The sequence below is a fragment of the Choloepus didactylus genome, chromosome 8 (assembly GCF_015220235.1).
Source record: "Choloepus didactylus isolate mChoDid1 chromosome 8, mChoDid1.pri, whole genome shotgun sequence".
Taxonomy (NCBI): Eukaryota; Metazoa; Chordata; class Mammalia; order Pilosa; family Megalonychidae; genus Choloepus; species Choloepus didactylus.
The window spans coordinates 31,829,925-31,846,819 of record NC_051314.1 but is presented as its reverse complement, the minus strand read 5'-3'; the positions used below and the strand labels follow the sequence as shown (position 1 = coordinate 31,846,819).

The window sequence follows — 16,895 nt, the reverse complement described above, 5'->3', positions numbered from 1 at the left end:
TTATGAGGCAGAAAATGAGGCAGGTAATCAGAGACAGATGGCTAAGAATATTTGCTTTTTCCTTAAGGTTCCAGTAGGGTGAGGTCAGAAATAAGCCAGATCATTGAATCTGATGAAGAAAAATCCTAGAGATGAGCAAGTTCCGCTCACGATGATTCTAGTACTGCAGCGTTACCTGTGACTCCATATAACTATGTCTAACAGCTTTAGGGCTCAAGAAGAGATGGATGGGGTATGCATTTACAAATTATTTGTGTAGTTGTGTCAGATGAGAAATGGGAAAATGCCAGTTTCTTATTTAAACAACAGTTCACCAAGTGACATAAACATTCCAGATAAAAGGGAGGATTTATCTGCTGGTGTGGTGCTGAGAGCTTAGTCATCACCAACACAAGAAGAAAGAGAGAATGTATGGGGATGATTTAAGTAGAACTGAAGAAGACGTACCTCAATCATTATTATCATCAATTAACTATCACTGTGTTTCCACCCTATATCCCACTTTTGGATATGGTCTTCATTCTTGAAGGACTTATGTCTGAGGTGGAGGAGGAGCATTGTTATTTTCGTTGACTTTTTATTTTCCCATTCTGTGAGAATATTTGGAAAATATTGATTTTTTGGGGGGGGTGGGAAGTAGATTTAATCCTTCGCATCTATATTTTTAATCAAAGAAATGTTGACGTCAAAGTAAATTTTTGTGACCTTGACTACTATGTGGTTATAGAAAATAAAAATCAAAAACAAAAACAAAATATTTTGAGCACATATAAAATAAATGAAGAAAATCTGCAAACTGAATTTTAAAAATCCAGTGGGAGTTGACTTGAAAAGGTTTGTTTTGTCCCTGGCAATAGCTTACTTTGTCAAACTGTAACATATTCAAAGGCCTGCAAGCAGAGCAGCAAAAACAACAAAAGATTTTAGAGTTTGCAGGAAGACGCGTCTGCCCATCCCCTGCCACTTGCTCGGATGGTTTTAAATCCTGAAAAGGACTTAAAACACATCTAGAACAAACACATCTGCACATCATTACCATTAAACTCATGCCCTGTAAGAAGTTGAAATATCCTTAAGGGAACAAATTGGTAGAGCCTTAAATCCTTTTTGGATTGCAGAAGAGAGCATGTTTTACCTTCCCGTATGACTAGCAGAGTGTTGAGAATTCCTTTTGTATACATATGTATTTATTTGATTTGGGAAACAGGCGCTTTCCCTTCATAGCTGGCGGAACCATTCTCAGAAGGCAATCAAAATATTTTCAGATCCTGGAAGCCAAAGAAACACTAGTTTTTATTCTGTTTACTGGGGTGTGTCTTTCTACATATTTGCTTTTCTAAACTGCCACCAAAGGAAAATAAACTAGGTCTTTAATCGCCCAAGAGCATAAGAAAAATGAGAATAAGGGGGCTTTCAGCAGGAATGTCCTGCTGATGATATCTATCTCAGAAAGTATGCTCAACGAGGCAGGTTTAAACAGAAAAAGATAAACATAAGACACTTCTTCTTCATGCAAAACAGCAGAAACTTTCTCAGAAATATGCTTATTGCAAACTCGACCTAAATAGGTCACCTTTTGTCAAGAAAACATATCTGTGGGTTTTTTTTATTTTCTTAGTGTTTCCACTTGTTGCAATCACATTCTAGGTGTCAGCAGAGTATGAGGTATTGATGAGGCAAGATAAAAAATCAAGTTTTTGACGGGTAGATTTTGATGGAAATGGAATCATTGACATATAAGCAGGTATGAGATAATAGATAGGCTCAAGACCCGTGCTTCACAAAAAGAGAATAAAACCAAGTATGATTTTTAAATCTCTGTAGAATTCAGTATTTTGTAATGTATGTTTCCTTTATTTTTTATGTCAAAAGATCAAAGCATGCCATGTTAATTCAATAATTAGCATCAATCAGAAGTTTGAAGTTGAAAGCAAAATGAGAAAATCAAATGATATTATTGGTGAAGCACCCTTTCTTCCTTTCTTAGTCTTCTAAATGCGTATTGGCAATCATTAAAAATAACTAAATATTAGAAAGACCAAAATAGTATACGCAGCCTCCAGATAGAGGGGCATTGACTGTGTTTCAGCAATCCAACACAGACCTTACTCAGAGAATTCACCTAAATTAGATTTACGCTATAGCAGGAAAATAGTTACTCCTTTGAATCGCATAAAATATTTGTGGGTTCATGTCAGTTGTTGCAAACGAATATTTTCATTGGATCTTTATTTTCTTGACCTTATATTTCCAGTGTAATTTGTACAACTGTGTTCATGATTCCATGCCACCTTGGATCTGGAACAAAAGATCATATTGTGTGGCATCTCTCCTTAATAAAACGTCTTTGGGGCCATACATTAATCCACATACAACACAAAATGGGGTGTCTCACCAGATCCTATAATCTCCAAACTATGGAGTCTTTACCTAAGCCATTGAAGAAAGTGATTGTTTGGTGAGTTAACTACCTTTATTGAGCACATACTATATTTCAGGTACTTTACATATATATCCACTAATTGTCACACTAACCCGAAAAAGCAGGCAGGCAACATTATCACTATTTTGTAGAATGAAAAAAAAAAATGAAATCCATTATGTTTAATTTTTCCAAGGCTGCCCAGGTCAGATTTGATTCCAAAGGCATCTTCTTCCTGTCACACCACAGTATGCTATCTTAATACCTTGAGAGGCTGCACCAATTTAAAATTCACAGTCCGACATTAAAAAACACTAAGCCCTGTCCCACTTTTCCACTGAGGCACCTCAGTTCTGTTGAAATTGAATTACTGAGCATCATTTCTTATGCCCCTAACATACTAGGGAAAGATGGGAAGATGATAAAGGAGAAAAAAAAATCAGAAAAAGAGAATGTTGTAACTGTCTGTCTGGTGACTGTTCTTCAAAGAAGTAAAAGCAAGATAATCTTTTTTTTCCTAATTTAGCTCTGTTTAATAAAAGAGAGGGGTGGGATGGGGTGAAGGGTAAATAGGAAGTATCTATGTGGGGATAATGAACAAAAGAGAGCAAAGGAGAGTTGGTTTGAAGCATTTTCTCCATCTCTGGCTAGTCCACCTTTCATTGAACGAGAATATTCTGCTGGCTTTCAGGCTGGGGTTGCCATGCGAGAAGTAAATACTAATTTCTTATTTTCTCATAACTTTCTTTTGGGATAAGCACTTTGATTTTCTGGTGTTTATTATTTCAAAGGCATCTATATGCTAATAAGTTTTATGCTAATTATTTTCATATTTGCCCCTTAGGTTATGCTTCATATCACCCACCAGGGAGGATCATCTCTCATGAAAACTTCCAAATTTGATTTTGAAAATTATTCAAAAAAATTTAAGCCATGCTCTCTCCCAATGTAGGAAAAAATATGCTCCAGAGAATCTTATAATTTACTGAAAATGGACTGGGATAATATTTGGGTTGTCATACTACCAAAATCCTCTTGAGAAAGAGAGCCAGGTACACAGAGCATTCAACATTGTGACATTGAAATGTTAGAAGAATGATTAAAATAAAAATCAAATAATAGGCTTTTAGAAATTGCTAAATTACTGTGTTTGATCCAGGGAGGAGAAAGGAAAGGCTGTTTCCATTCCCCACAGTGTCTGAGGTGTGTTATTCCAGTGCAATAAATATCATATTTTAACTGTACGCGGTCATTCCTTAATGTCTTTTCAGAAAATTATTTCTAATGATGTTAATGTTTGAAGCTGAGTTTGTGCTCATGGAAAAGATCTGGTAAAATAGAAATTTCATATATAATAAGCAAACTTGATATTTTCTCCCGGCATATTTATAACACAATTTTTTAATGAACGTTGTAATTTGTTTTGAGAGCAGAATGTTATTTTCCAAAAAACATAGAAGTTAGCCAATTAACATATCTTAAAAGTATTTTTTGAGACATCTTCTAAAAATAGCCAAGGCTTAAAAACTGGTTCCTTGACATGAGATATTAAAACCTAGATTACTTTGAACAGTATTTTAAGCTTCTCCCTTGGTTGGGAATTGACTCCTTTTGTTCCCAGGGACTTCGGGAGTGCAAAGAAAATGCCCCATATTATGCGTCTGTAAGTTGTGCTCTTCCCTGCTCTGTGCTTAAGAAAAGCAAGAAATGAGAAACACTGGGGGATCCCTACTCCAGATTTAATTCATTTCATGCACTGGCCTCGTCTCTACCTAGTCCACTCTACTCCTTTCAGTGGCTGCACCTAATTTCATCTCTAGGTTTTAAATGCTTTCACCTTTAGACCTTGATCAGGGACTTCGTTCTGCGAGTGCATTCAGCTGCTGTGTTCCTCCTCTTGGCTCATTTCTATACCTCTTGAGCTCCAAGCAGCTTTGTTGGTAGCAGAGCTTCCTTCAGGGTTGGAAGAAAAGTTTCCTTCCGAAAGGTGGCCCAGCAAGCAAACTGCGCTCTGCTCCAGACCTAGGGATATCAGAGGGAGCCTGCAAAAGGCTGGTAAGGACAGGTACCTGGAGAATGTTCTGGGACCAGCAAGTCAGCATGTGTAGTCATAACCTCCCTATAAATGGGAAGAACCACAGCTAGAAATACATTTGGTATAGGGGTTAGAATGAATGATAGTCAAAGAAAGGATAAAATAATACTTTTTTTTTTTTTTTTTGAAACCTGGCTATGTCTGGTATATTCTGTGTGGGAACAAAAGGCCTGCAGTAGTTTATGTGCCAAACCTTTGTGACCCATCATTATTTTCTTTTTATTCTACTTATTTGTCTGTGACGACATAAAACAAAAAAGCATCACACATTTCCCCTTTAATGTTGTGTTTGGAGAAGAATTCATTGAATTAACACCTTCGATCTTAATTCAACCCCAGCAGAGAAGAAACTTTCTCTTCTTGCTCTTCTCCAAACATCAAGAAAAGATAATTCAAATAGAAAAGCAATTTGGGTACAAGTAGCCTCCAGAATTTATTAGATACAGGTGAACCATGCAACCTGGTCAAAGAGGCTGCTATGAATGTATTATTCTCTTCCTGAATACAGTTCCAGAAATGCTGTGTGATCCGGGAAGATCCGCATTCCTGGTCCTGCAAAGCATGGAGCATGATTCAAAGCAGAAGCTTTGAAGCCACAGGGACTGAAATCCAACAAGATTGGGCTTAAGCCCCAGCATCACTACTTACTAGGTTTCTGACCTAGACAAGTCTCTTGGCCTCCCTGAGCCTCAGTCTCCACATGGATAATACTGAGAGAAAAAAATCACCTTTACTTTACTTCAGGTGGCTGTGAGAATTAAATTAGTTCATGTATTTACATGGTACCCACACATAGTAAATGCTCAACGAAGGGTCTCTACTTCTATTACGATTATTATTTCTACTATTCATAATAGTTTGGGAGTTATTATTGTTTTTGTTATTGTTATTATTAATGGTTATTTGAAAGGTTCATAATTTTTCACCTCCCAGAGAATTTAGATAGTGGAAAACAGAAGATGCACGCATTAGATACATTATCTGTTGGTAAACCAGGGCCTACAAAAATAAAGACGTGGAAACCTTGGATTTTAAATGTGCTTCACTGGAAGCTTATACATCACCACAAAGTTTTAGTAAGCATTTTATACACATGATGCTGCTGTACAAAGTATTCAGGTGAGAAAGGAAAAAAAGTCTACAAGCTAGACATTTCATAGTCTCACAGGCAGTTATTTGAATATCTAGCTAATGAGCTGACTTTTTCACTTTTCTTTTAGGTACTTAATGTTATGAAACATCACCCTGTGATTGACTTCTTGTGTTGCCACTCTTGGCTTTGTTGATCACACAAGACAATTTGAAACATCTGAGTCTCCTGAGATGTGAAATTGGTCAAAACAAATGTTTTCCATAGGAAAAGCCAGCTTGCTAGTTGAAAAAGCCCTACTGAAATTCCAGGCCATCTTTATGAGGCCAGAACATCATACGAAAGCATGCAGCCAGGTCTCAAGACCATTAAAACGTTTTAGCTGTGTTGCTAAACATGAGAAGAGTAAATAGACTTGTGTTTGCCTCCAAAACACATGGCTCCTCACTAAAAGAAAAGTCAGACGTTAATTAAACTTCTGCAGAATTGGAGTAGATAATTCCATTCTGTATTGAAAAGTCAGCTTTGACTTCTAATTGCATGCCAAAAAAAGAAGAAAGAAAAGAAAAAGAATTGATCCACAAATGTATTTGCTAAAGAAGTTTCTTATTGCATAAAAGTCACATTTGAACTAAAAAGAGAAATCATTTTTCTTTGTATTTGGAATGGCTCCAATGACAATAGAGGTTTCATTAAAATATCTTGAAAGTGTATTTAAATGTTTCATTTATTTCCCCTCTTCCCTGTAGATTTCCATCTTTCATGAAGCCATCTCTCAAAGGAAAGGCTGATGATAAATTCATGCTCATACCCCAGCATATTTTACAATGTTTCATTTTAAACAGTCACACTTAAAGTGCAGCATCATTTACCTTTTAAAATGCTGAGCATATAGTAGAGGCTTAATAAATGGCAATTAAAGAAAATAACCTTGCTTCAATTATAGCAATACTGTCCTAGATTTTATTTCCATTCTGTTGGTCTCCAGTGAAGTGGGTATAATTTCTCCTCAAATGGGCAAGATTTGAAATGGTTCAGAGTCACAAATAAGAAGAACAAAATAAGAGGGATTTTCATTTTTAAGGTTGCCCTTCTCTTATCTATTGGTCTTCCTTCCCAGACTGTCTGTCTGTCTCTGGAAAGCAAAGTCAATAAAAATGATTAGAGCTGGCATCTCACAAATGTACACCCTTAAACCATGAAGCAGTAATGCTGTGCAGGAAATATTTTTCTGACCTTTTCAAATTGCATCCAACTGTCTCGGGAATTTCTCAGTGACTAGAGGTAATAAGGTTCAATCCATTTTCCTGGCTAGCTTCAAATTTAGTTTCTCCGAAGGTCTTCTTTATCTATTCTTTGCATCTTGGCCCTGGCATCCATTCAGCAAGGAAATCCATGCTTCTCGTCTTTTTTACCCTCCTCAGGTTTTGCTAAAAGATCACAGTGTGGAATCTACAGCATGACAACTCTCCACTTATTGCCCCCTACCGAAACAAAATATTAGCATGGGAAGATAACTGGGTATGTCGGCTTCCGAGAGGCTCTTGTTGAATTTCATTAGCTTTTAGATTCCATCTCCATCACATTTTTACCTATGTGATTTATGCTTCAATAATCTTCCCTATATAAAACTTTTCAACTTCAACTGAACTAGAGCCACAGGTGCTCTCTAGAACATTAAAGAGGCAAAAATAGACACATTTTCTTTGGTTTTGAATTGATTTTGGTTCTTCTTCTGTGAGTCCAAATGCAATGGACACACTCATCCAGTAAGGAGGGAGCTATCCAAGTGTGACATGCTAAAAGGCAGCCTTAGTCTACACCTTGTTCCCTGAAGGAAACTAGAAAACAAGTTGGGGACAAATTTTTTGAGGTCATAAGAGTGCTGGATGTTACAACAGCTTGACAAGAACTTTAAAAGCTTGTCTTTTCATATTTAGGGCATCCTCATGCTTAATGAGACTGGGAGATATCAGTGTTTCCTCAGTTGTAGTAACCGCCAAATTCAATGGTATATTCTACTTCATAGCTCTCATCCACCACCTTTGTACAACTTCCTCTAGTGCAGATTAGACTCTCGGCTGGAAGTTCCCATGGTCACTGGAAGTTGGAGCTACGTCTTGGCTTTGAAAGTACGATCATGGACAGGAGGAGGAAATATTTTTGAAGTTGCCCTACTATGAGTGTATATTTGTGTGTACAGTAATTATCCAGCTTCATCATCATAAGACATATGGATTCATAAAAAATGAGATCACTTCAAATGACCCTATCCAGAAAAAAACAGGCTTGGAGAGAGGGGGTGAAGAGCAAATTTTTTTTTCTTTTTTCTTTTTTTTTTTAATTTACAGCAATATGTTTTTTCTTAAAGAAACTGAGTAGACCTAGGCCAAAGTTCATCTTCATGCTACAGATTATATTTTCCATTTTAAAAATTAAAAATATGTGATTTTAGTGAAAGCTAAAATGAAAAAGTAATTCTAAAGTATGTTTAAAGTGGTTTTGTGAGCTGCTGTCTTGTCTTTTGAAATCCAGTCCATCTTGCTGGCAGAATCAGGCTCCTGATGTTGCCCATTCACAACCTCATTAGGGTTAGCTGGCATTTTGTTTAGCAGAGAGAAGATATTTCGGCATTTTTGCCAAATCAGATTTATACAGTGTTCTGCAATACAGCTGAGTGTTTTTATCACCAGGTGGGAGGAGTGCAGATATTCAGGTGAGCTAATTAAAACCTGTCTGTTTTCCTGAATTAAGCTGTGGTATCCATGGTAGGTTGCTAATATCAGGTGTGTGTCTGCATGGGTATGTGCCTCCACGTGTGAGGTGTGCACGCTAACTTGAGTCTGTAGGCAACAACTCTAAAACCAAATGGATTCTAGTATCTCCCCAGGGATGTCACCCCTTATTAAATTGGAAACTTGGCTGTGCACATAAACTCCTTCAAACCAGAGAGTGGCTTGAATCATTTCACATTTAGTGCCTCCTCTTTCTCAACTCAAAGATCAGTCATCTTCCTACTCTTCTGAATCTGGAGATGTTCAGAATCAATGTTCAGCCCTTCTTGTACAGGCACAAAGTGATTTGAATCTGATGGAAGGAAGGAATGAAGCGGTGCTGGACTCTACTTGTGCTGGGACAATTAGGGAATTAATCAGGAACTTTGGGATAGAGAGGGCCAAGAGAAAGAGAAGCCTAATTGGCAGTGCTGTGAATAATACTAGCTGCTCCTTATTGAATAACTACCAGTTACAGGGCATATCCTAGATAACTCATATAACCTCACTTCATCCTTCCAGGAGCCTTATGAAGCTAGCACAACTGTGCTGGATTTACAGGGAAAGAAAGTCATGCTTAAAGAGGTTGAAAACTGAGTTTGCTAGTAAGTGGCCAGAGCATTGTGTGGAGAGAATTATTTTTACATGAAAAGGAACAAAATAATCCATTTGTTATATTCAATGTGTTTTTGACTTTTCCTCCTTTCCCCCTCCTCCTCCTTAGTTTGTTTCTTTTCTCCTGCTTTTTCTTTCCTCAAGAATGAAATGAGACCAAATTGTTAAGGCACTGTGCTGTCGGGTCTTCTTTGAAAGGACAGCCATTCTTTTCTCCATCGTCAAAGAGTTGCTTTACCTAAATTATTTTGCAAGGGTAATGACTAAGAGGTCCTACTGGTCACTTACGTTAACATCACTTACTTTTTTTATTATCTTAAAGTAACAGTACAGGAGCAGAAGATGGTGATTACATCTGTCCTCACAAGTCCACGTTCTACCCGGCCCAATCTATCTTTTGTCTGTGTTAATGATTTTCCTGGGTTAAAGAGGGGGGAAGAATGGATTAAGGAAAGCATATGTTCAAAGGTATTTTTGTGGTTAACTCAGTAAAACCCATGTTTTTATAAAAATCATGTTTCTAAATCAGGATCTCTAGGAAATTAAACTCCTTCAAATATACAACTCAGATCTTTTTTCTTCTGTTTACTTCACAATATCAACATTACAGAAATAAACATTCCTGATTGCCAAAGCAGGCTTGTTATTGTGGCATTAACTCAATGGAGATAGTGATGCAAGGGGATTCAATTTTGCTCTTATAAGGATGCCTAATACACTTCTATGTGTTTCTCCATGGAGGGGCTTTGTTATTTATTCTGGGTGAACTGGGCTTCTTGTGTTGCCACGGCATCACTTATGCTCCTAATGCTGAGGCCAGAAATCTGAAGGGCCTCATTTGTTCCCAGGCATATCAGAAGACAGAAAATTGATTCAAATCTAAGGAGAGTGGTAGAATCTTGAAAGCTCTGTCACCACCCTTTGCTGCATATATATCTCTTCCTAGAGTGGGTGTTCTGAAAATGCACTGCATCTCACTTTAATGAAGAGCCCCCTTTTAAAATTTTCAAACAGAACTACCAGAAGGGCAGCAAGATTTTAGATGCAAATATGATTTCAAAATCTCTCTGTTTCTCTCTGATATATCTTGGGTCTTGGGGCTTTTCTTGAAGATCCTATATCAGGACATAGTTCTTCCACAAAAGCCTTTGTGTTTTGCACAAGGTCCCTTCAATTCCCACTATCATCCTGATTGGAAATAAACTCACAGTAATATAAACAAAAAACACTATCCACCACAAACACAGATCATCCTCAACACTTTGCTTTCCATTTCTGGTGCAGGAAGGAAAATGACAGCATCAGTTCTGCATCCGTAAATCTGGTAGTTCAGCCCCAGCTTGTGCTTCTGTGATATACCAGTAATCTCCACTTACTGTCAAGTACGCAGCACTATTTATTTTTTCTTTAATTGGAACCCCGCTGATACCCTGTGGGATTCCCCACCTTGGCAAGGCAATATATCCATATAGACCTAAAGCATAGCCACTGTGGTCTATGGCAATATTATAGTCAGAAATATCAACATTGGGATCAAAATTAAACCAACACCTAGGCTAATGGAGTTTCTAGACTGCCTTTTGATACTATTGGGAACTCACCATTTTTCTGTGTTTATTTTTGGAGTTAAAGTGATGTCAGCAGAGGCTCAGAATGAATAAGCTTTATCAGAGTGTTTCCTTTTCTGTCAAAATTCTCTTCTATGAGGGAATGACTGATAAAATTACAAGTGATTACAAAGAATGGACAAGTTAACAACAAATGCAAGAGGTTTTGATACTCTATTTAGAAATTTTACCATTTGATTATATCTTTTCCTCCTTTCTAGGTGAATAAATATAATAAGGTGAACTTTAACAATGCCTGGAAAGTCTTAAATTTATTAAAATTAAATTAATTAAAATGAAATTAACAAGTAAATCCCCTTTATCTTAACTTTTGGTGTCAAAACAAGATTCATTATGTTGGACATCCAAGGGCTGCATTGTCTTTATTTATGGTTGTGGCATTTGCATTTGCTTTTTCCCCATGCTATTTTTATTTTTGTCATTGGAGTTCATGAAGACTTAATCATTAGCCCTCTAATTTTCCAGGAGAAAAAAATGTAGATTTATTGAACTGGCTGCAGCAAAAGAAGCTCAATCTGACATTGTAGGTTAATAGTAGGGAACAAAACACGTTCATAATTAGAAGAGAAAGGGACTTTCCTTGTTTCATTCCAGTTTATAATAAAAAGCCCCTTGCCAAAGTGTCTTGGAAAATAATGCATTCAGACTGAGTCGAATTACCGCCTAGCAGATTCTATTTATCTGTAGCTTAAAAAGCAGCTGCGTTTTTGTAAAAAGCAATGAATGTGGCAGTTCTACTTAAAGGTAGAAGAAAAAGAACACCCCTTGTTTTGTAATAAGGGGATTTTCAATTTAAAAGAGAGAGCGAGTCTGTTGTGTGAAGTGCGGTTATTACATTCACTGTATTCTATCTCACCCACCAGGAGGCTAATAATGAAGGGGCCGAGGAGGGAGGCCCGAGCGATGAGGGTTATCTCACAGCCTCAGATGCTGGATAAGTCGGAGGAGGCAGAATCGCATTTGGATGACATTCAGAACGGCCGGAGTGATTCCTTGGAAGAGAAAAGCCTGTCTATTCTTTCCAAGGTAACCAGTTCATTTCATCTGTAACCTGCATGTTTCAGTGTAAATTATGTTTATTTAAAGATATCTATAAAGTTACCTTTTCAAAAATCATTTTAGGTGCACAACTACTCCCCTGACCCTGCCCATCCAATGATGAATTATGAGAAACTTGCCATAGACAAAGGATGCCCTTGGAGCCCCACCACACCTAAAGCCACGCTTTGAAGGATCTGCCAAGCTCACTTTTAATCATGAGAAAGAAATTACCCACATGGAGTCAGCAGAAAATGAGAAAGTAGAGCTCGTGCTGCGAATAATTCCAGCGAGTGCCAAGGGGCTAGTTGAGGAATGGCTTCATGAGGTGAATATCTTTAGCTTGTACTTAGGGTTTGGTTAGCGTATAATCATTTTCTCTTTTAGGAGCGTGATGACTATCCTATGTGCATTTCCTAACTAAAGAGTTGCTCAGAGCATTGTCAGGATGTTGACAGATTTAATATCAGTCTCGTCCTTGTTGTTATTTACTATGACTAATTTTTCATTTGCAAAAATATGCAAAATCAATTTAGGTGGAAAGGCTCTCCGAGCCAATGACTGTCAATAGCTGCATTTGTGTATTCGTGTGCATCCCCGTGAGTGCATGCCCGGTAATTGATGTCTCTGTGCATATATGTGCCCTTGTTCTTGTCTCCTCTCTGTTGTGAACATCGGTTGGGGGGATTGGCCAGCCAATGGGATCTCAGATGTGGTCTGAGGCTTTCATTTGATTTTTGGATTAGGAAAAAAAGAATGTGTCACATCATGATTAATGGTCAATCTGAATTTTCAATTCATATGAAAGGAGGAGGGGGGTGCAGATATGAGCCCTAATGACAAGACTAACCTTTTCCCTTTGGGTAGAGCACAATTCAAATTAAACATCACTTTCAGTGTGAAATTAATTTGAAGTCCTCTTTCTTTTCTTTTCTTTTCTTTTTTTTTTTTTATTTTTTAGTTTTTGGTGCCTGGCTTAACTCCTAGATGGCTGCTTTTTCAGAGAGGGTCCCCTCCATCCTAGCTCAGTGCCTGAGTCATTCCCAGGAACCCACGGTTCCTCTTCCTTGGTTTTATCTTTCTATCGATCAGGTCCAAGAAAAGAGTATTTTTCTCTTTCAAGAGCTTCATTACTCACAAGACAAGATTCCCCCTAAAACATGTTCTTTCTTTGCATCTCAAACTGTCTCCTATAAATAAATAAATTAAATAAATAAATAAATAAATATCTTCTTTTAAGGATAATTTTGCCAGGGAGGAGGGAGAGGGAAAGCAAGGGCTCCTTTTGAGAGACGCTTTGAGTGCCCTCTGCTCTGTGCCAGTTTCTGCTGGCTGAGTGAGCCGTTGTGGAAGAGCAGCCACAAAAAGCCCCAAGTTCTCTTGAATCTCTAGTTTCCCACATAGCTGAGTCACAAGATCGCCATGCCAACCTGCAGCAATTTTGGCTTCGAGCAAGCATGTGACTGGGCACTTTGAAACTCCCCTTCAGTGCTGGTCAAAGGACTTCGGGCCCAAACTTGTAGAAAGAACCCACTGTCCAAGAAAACACTAAACTGCTTTCCCATTTGTGCACATTACTGATGCTGGTTAACCATCACCAGGATTTGATAGGCAGTTGATTCTCTTTCTGAGTTTGGTGGCTTGTGGGGCAAAGGGAAAGTTTTTGAAAAGGCTAAGAAACAAGGTTATTTTTCCAATGAATTTTCAAAAAGAAAATGTTAGGGCTCTTTTTTCTTTTCATAAAGGAAAGAAAGATGTGGTAGTTAGGGCAGGCGAGCCAGCTGGGGATGGAGGGAGAGGTGGAGAGGGAGAGGTGGAAGGTAGAGGCAGATGAGCAGCTGTGTTTATTTTATATACATATCATTTAACCCTCACCTAAAAACAAATTGGAGAGGTTTGGGAGTGCATTAATCTGGACCCAATTAGCATGTCTTTCTCCTTCAAGAGTGCAACCTGAGATTAATGAATATAAACTAGAGTTTCAGATCCAGTGCTTAAATCATTTGCATGTTTCATGCATGATAATTGAATTTATGTATGCACTTCCTCTGATTTAACTATTTCCAGTTCTTCCCCCAACCTGTGATTCACATCAGCCAGGATTTCATTATAGTAACCTCGGGATGGAAATAGCTTGCCTAGACCTTACTCCTAAGAAGAAACTCAAGTTTTGTTTCTTTTATTTGAATTTTAATAATACAATTTTTCTTTTTTAAAAAGCAGAGGATAGTGCTTAATAGTCTGGGACACTGTTTCAGGAGTTGGTCAATATGCACCCCAAGTTTATTTTTGAAAGACCAGAAAAGCCATGGGAACTTAGAGCATTGAGTTTTCATTGATCCTGGAGAACTGAGTTTCAGTGTGGCCACTTGTAAGTTATCAAGAATACCAAGAACCATGTAACTTTAATGCAGAATAAAGAATGTTCTCAGGCTCTGGACCTGAGTTATTTAGACTATTGAAGGATCTCAGGGCATATGATTGTTTCTGGCATAGTTAGATATTTGCTTGTGTAGATGGGTTGGGGGATAGTTAGTCTTTATGAAGGCCTGTAGATGAGCAGTTATTGTTTGTGATCCCTTTGTATGCAGTAGGTTTTTCTCTTTTTTCCTTTCCTTTTTGTTACTTAGGTGCAGAAGGTGCTGAGTATAGTGCAAGCAGGTGCTAAGGTCCCCCTGCCCTATCTGCCCTGCTCCCAAAAGAAAAGTCTAAAAGCTGACAGTGGACATATAAGAAAGCTTCCTGGGGAAGAAGTTAAGAATAAGTAAGAGGCTTGAAACAGTTCCCCTGATTTCAGTTTGTATCAGTGATTTGTCTGTCTCCTGTCTTTCCTTATGTGTTTCCAAGCTCAATGTCAAATGACAGCTTTTCTCTAGGAAGACTCCCCAGTGTCCTTTGTTTTTTGGTGACTTCAATTGTTGAGTGTTGCTGAGTGTCTCCTGGTCTTGTTTCCTGGTCCTTGTAGCTAAGAATGTCGTTGAAGGATAAAATCTTGCTAATTTGTGATGTCACAATTTAAGTGTGCTTTCTGTCACTTACGTGTAGTTTAAAATGTTCCTTAATGTAGCATGAAAAGATTGGTTAGTTTTGAAATGGTTGTGAAGTCATGTGAAGAAAATAAGTTTTGCACCCGACCAAGATAAATTCACTCTAGTGCTTTATGGCTTTTTATTCCTATGTGATAGTAATAAAGTCTCATGTAGGGATGGAAGCCATGAAATACATTGTGAAAAATCATCAACTAAGAAGGGGCCACCAGTATAGGAAACATTAGCATGTGGAGCTGTGAACATGATGCAGAAATGATGTAGCTCTGCTACATGCTTGGTGTTCCTTTGAGTTTCCTTCTTTATCCTTAGATTTTTGACAGTTAAGGAATTTAGGTTGCAAGAGTTGATTCATCTTTGTAATCATTGATTTGCATGCACATTCAGGTTTGCACATTTCTGTGTTTCATACATTTTTCTTTGTTTTTCTGTTAATGAATATGCTCTAGGGGAACTATTAACAGCCCACCAGTCTGGTAGGTAGCATTCAATCCTCCTATGCCTTCTTCTCCAAGTCTTGTTTCTGAAACAATGAAGAAATAGATAAATCAGAATTGCTCTCTTGGAGTTGTGGTCCAGATTGCTCTACTCCCAAGCTCCAGAAAAGGTATACATTGGATGGGCCAGATCAACAACTGTTCAAATCCACCAGTCCACCAGAGTTGCTTTCCACTTTAGGTTGTGGTGTAGTGAAGAAACGCTTGGGTGTCAGAGGGAAGTAGGAGGGCTTAGAATGAAGTTGAGCCATTTAAGCTCTGTGAGTTTCTTTCTCCATCTTTCACATGGGAATGAGTGATACCTACCTTGCAGAGTTGTTGTGATCAAATGATGTAATACGAACATAGTGTCTTGTTAAAAAAAGTTCATGAAATATTAGTTTTTCTCCCTTCCCCTCTCTCTGCTGCACTCCTTTTCTACCCTTCCAGTCCCCTCCTATCCCGCTCTCTTTCCTTCAGATGTTAGTCTAAAACCCCTCGATCTAAGCAGCACTTTGAGGGAGAAAAGACTTCTTCAAGAATGTTGAATACCTCTGTTCTATATGTGACTTAAATGCCTAGGTTTCGTAGTCGTTTGTTTATTTGTTTGCTACTTGAACTGTTTCAGTGTTGACTGGTGACTTATATTCATTTTTACTGTTTTCTCTGTATTTTATTTTTTGCTTGAACTGTTTTAATATTAACTATTGACCTATATTTAACAGTTTTTCTGTAGTTTTTTCAGTGTGAATTCCAATAAAGATGATATCCCATTATCTTTTGCCTCTCCATTTCTTCTTCACGATGGGATTTTAGCATGTGCTCTGAAAATGTCTGGGCTGCCCCAGTGATATAAATGATGCCTTTTCCTTAGAAACCACCTGGTGGAAGTGACTGGAGAACTATATCTCCCCTGTATCTGCATATCAATGTGCTTGGGGAAATTTGTCAGTTTAGTTGTAACTTTGATGCTAGTTTAACTTTAGGCATATAGAAATTATATTTTGACTTTATCAATCAGTTCTGTAGAATAATTGTTGATAAGAAAAAGACTTTCCAAGTACACAAATGCTGAAACTTAAAAATAAATACAGAATAATGTAAGCATACTGTTATTTAAAAAAATAATATAGTGAAAATCACTGACATCATATTTGTGTCAATTCCTTTACAAAAATTGAATTTGTGCTTTAAGCCCCCTGCTTATCTCTGTATCCCCAGTTGCTAGTAAAGTCCCTGATTCAAATGTATAATCAAATATTCAAATATTTGTGAATAAGTGAATGGAAAAGAAGGTGAAAAAAAGAAAGGGGGAGAGAGAGAGGAAGGAGGAAGGGAGGGAAATAAAGAAGTGCATAAAAGGCTGCATCACCCTAAGAAATACATGGTTAGGAAAATGACAAACACACATAAAAAGTTAAAGGTCTGCTACAAGAATGTGGGTAAGTTTAAGTCTGCAATAGAGTAGGTATTACTGGGACATTCAAGATAAAATACATGAATGGCATGGACTAAAATTACTATAAGGATCCGGAGTGGGGAAGCTCCCTAGAATCAGGGAAGAGCCATGTCAGGCTATAGAACTTCACAAGCTAAAGTCAAGGATTTGAAAATTAATTTGTCAAGGAATTCATGAAAACCAAAAGAGTGGTTCTTGGAAACTTTTCCAATACACAAAATATTCTACCCTGGAGAACATATTTACTTCTA

At 37.7% G+C, this 16,895-nt stretch overlaps 1 long non-coding RNA gene across 7 annotated transcripts in view; it reads left to right on the top strand.

The window, feature by feature from the left end:
- LOC119542011 overlaps positions 1–12,810 on the top strand; it is a 124,263-nt gene extending 111,453 nt beyond the window's left edge. For all 7 annotated transcript variants that reach the window (XR_005218403.1, XR_005218400.1, XR_005218406.1 and 4 more), the window contains 2 exons: positions 11,488–11,650; positions 11,747–12,810. This is a non-coding gene — a long non-coding RNA (uncharacterized LOC119542011). The remainder of the gene's footprint in view (positions 1–11,487; positions 11,651–11,746) is intronic.
- Positions 12,811–16,895: the final 4,085 nt, after the last annotated feature.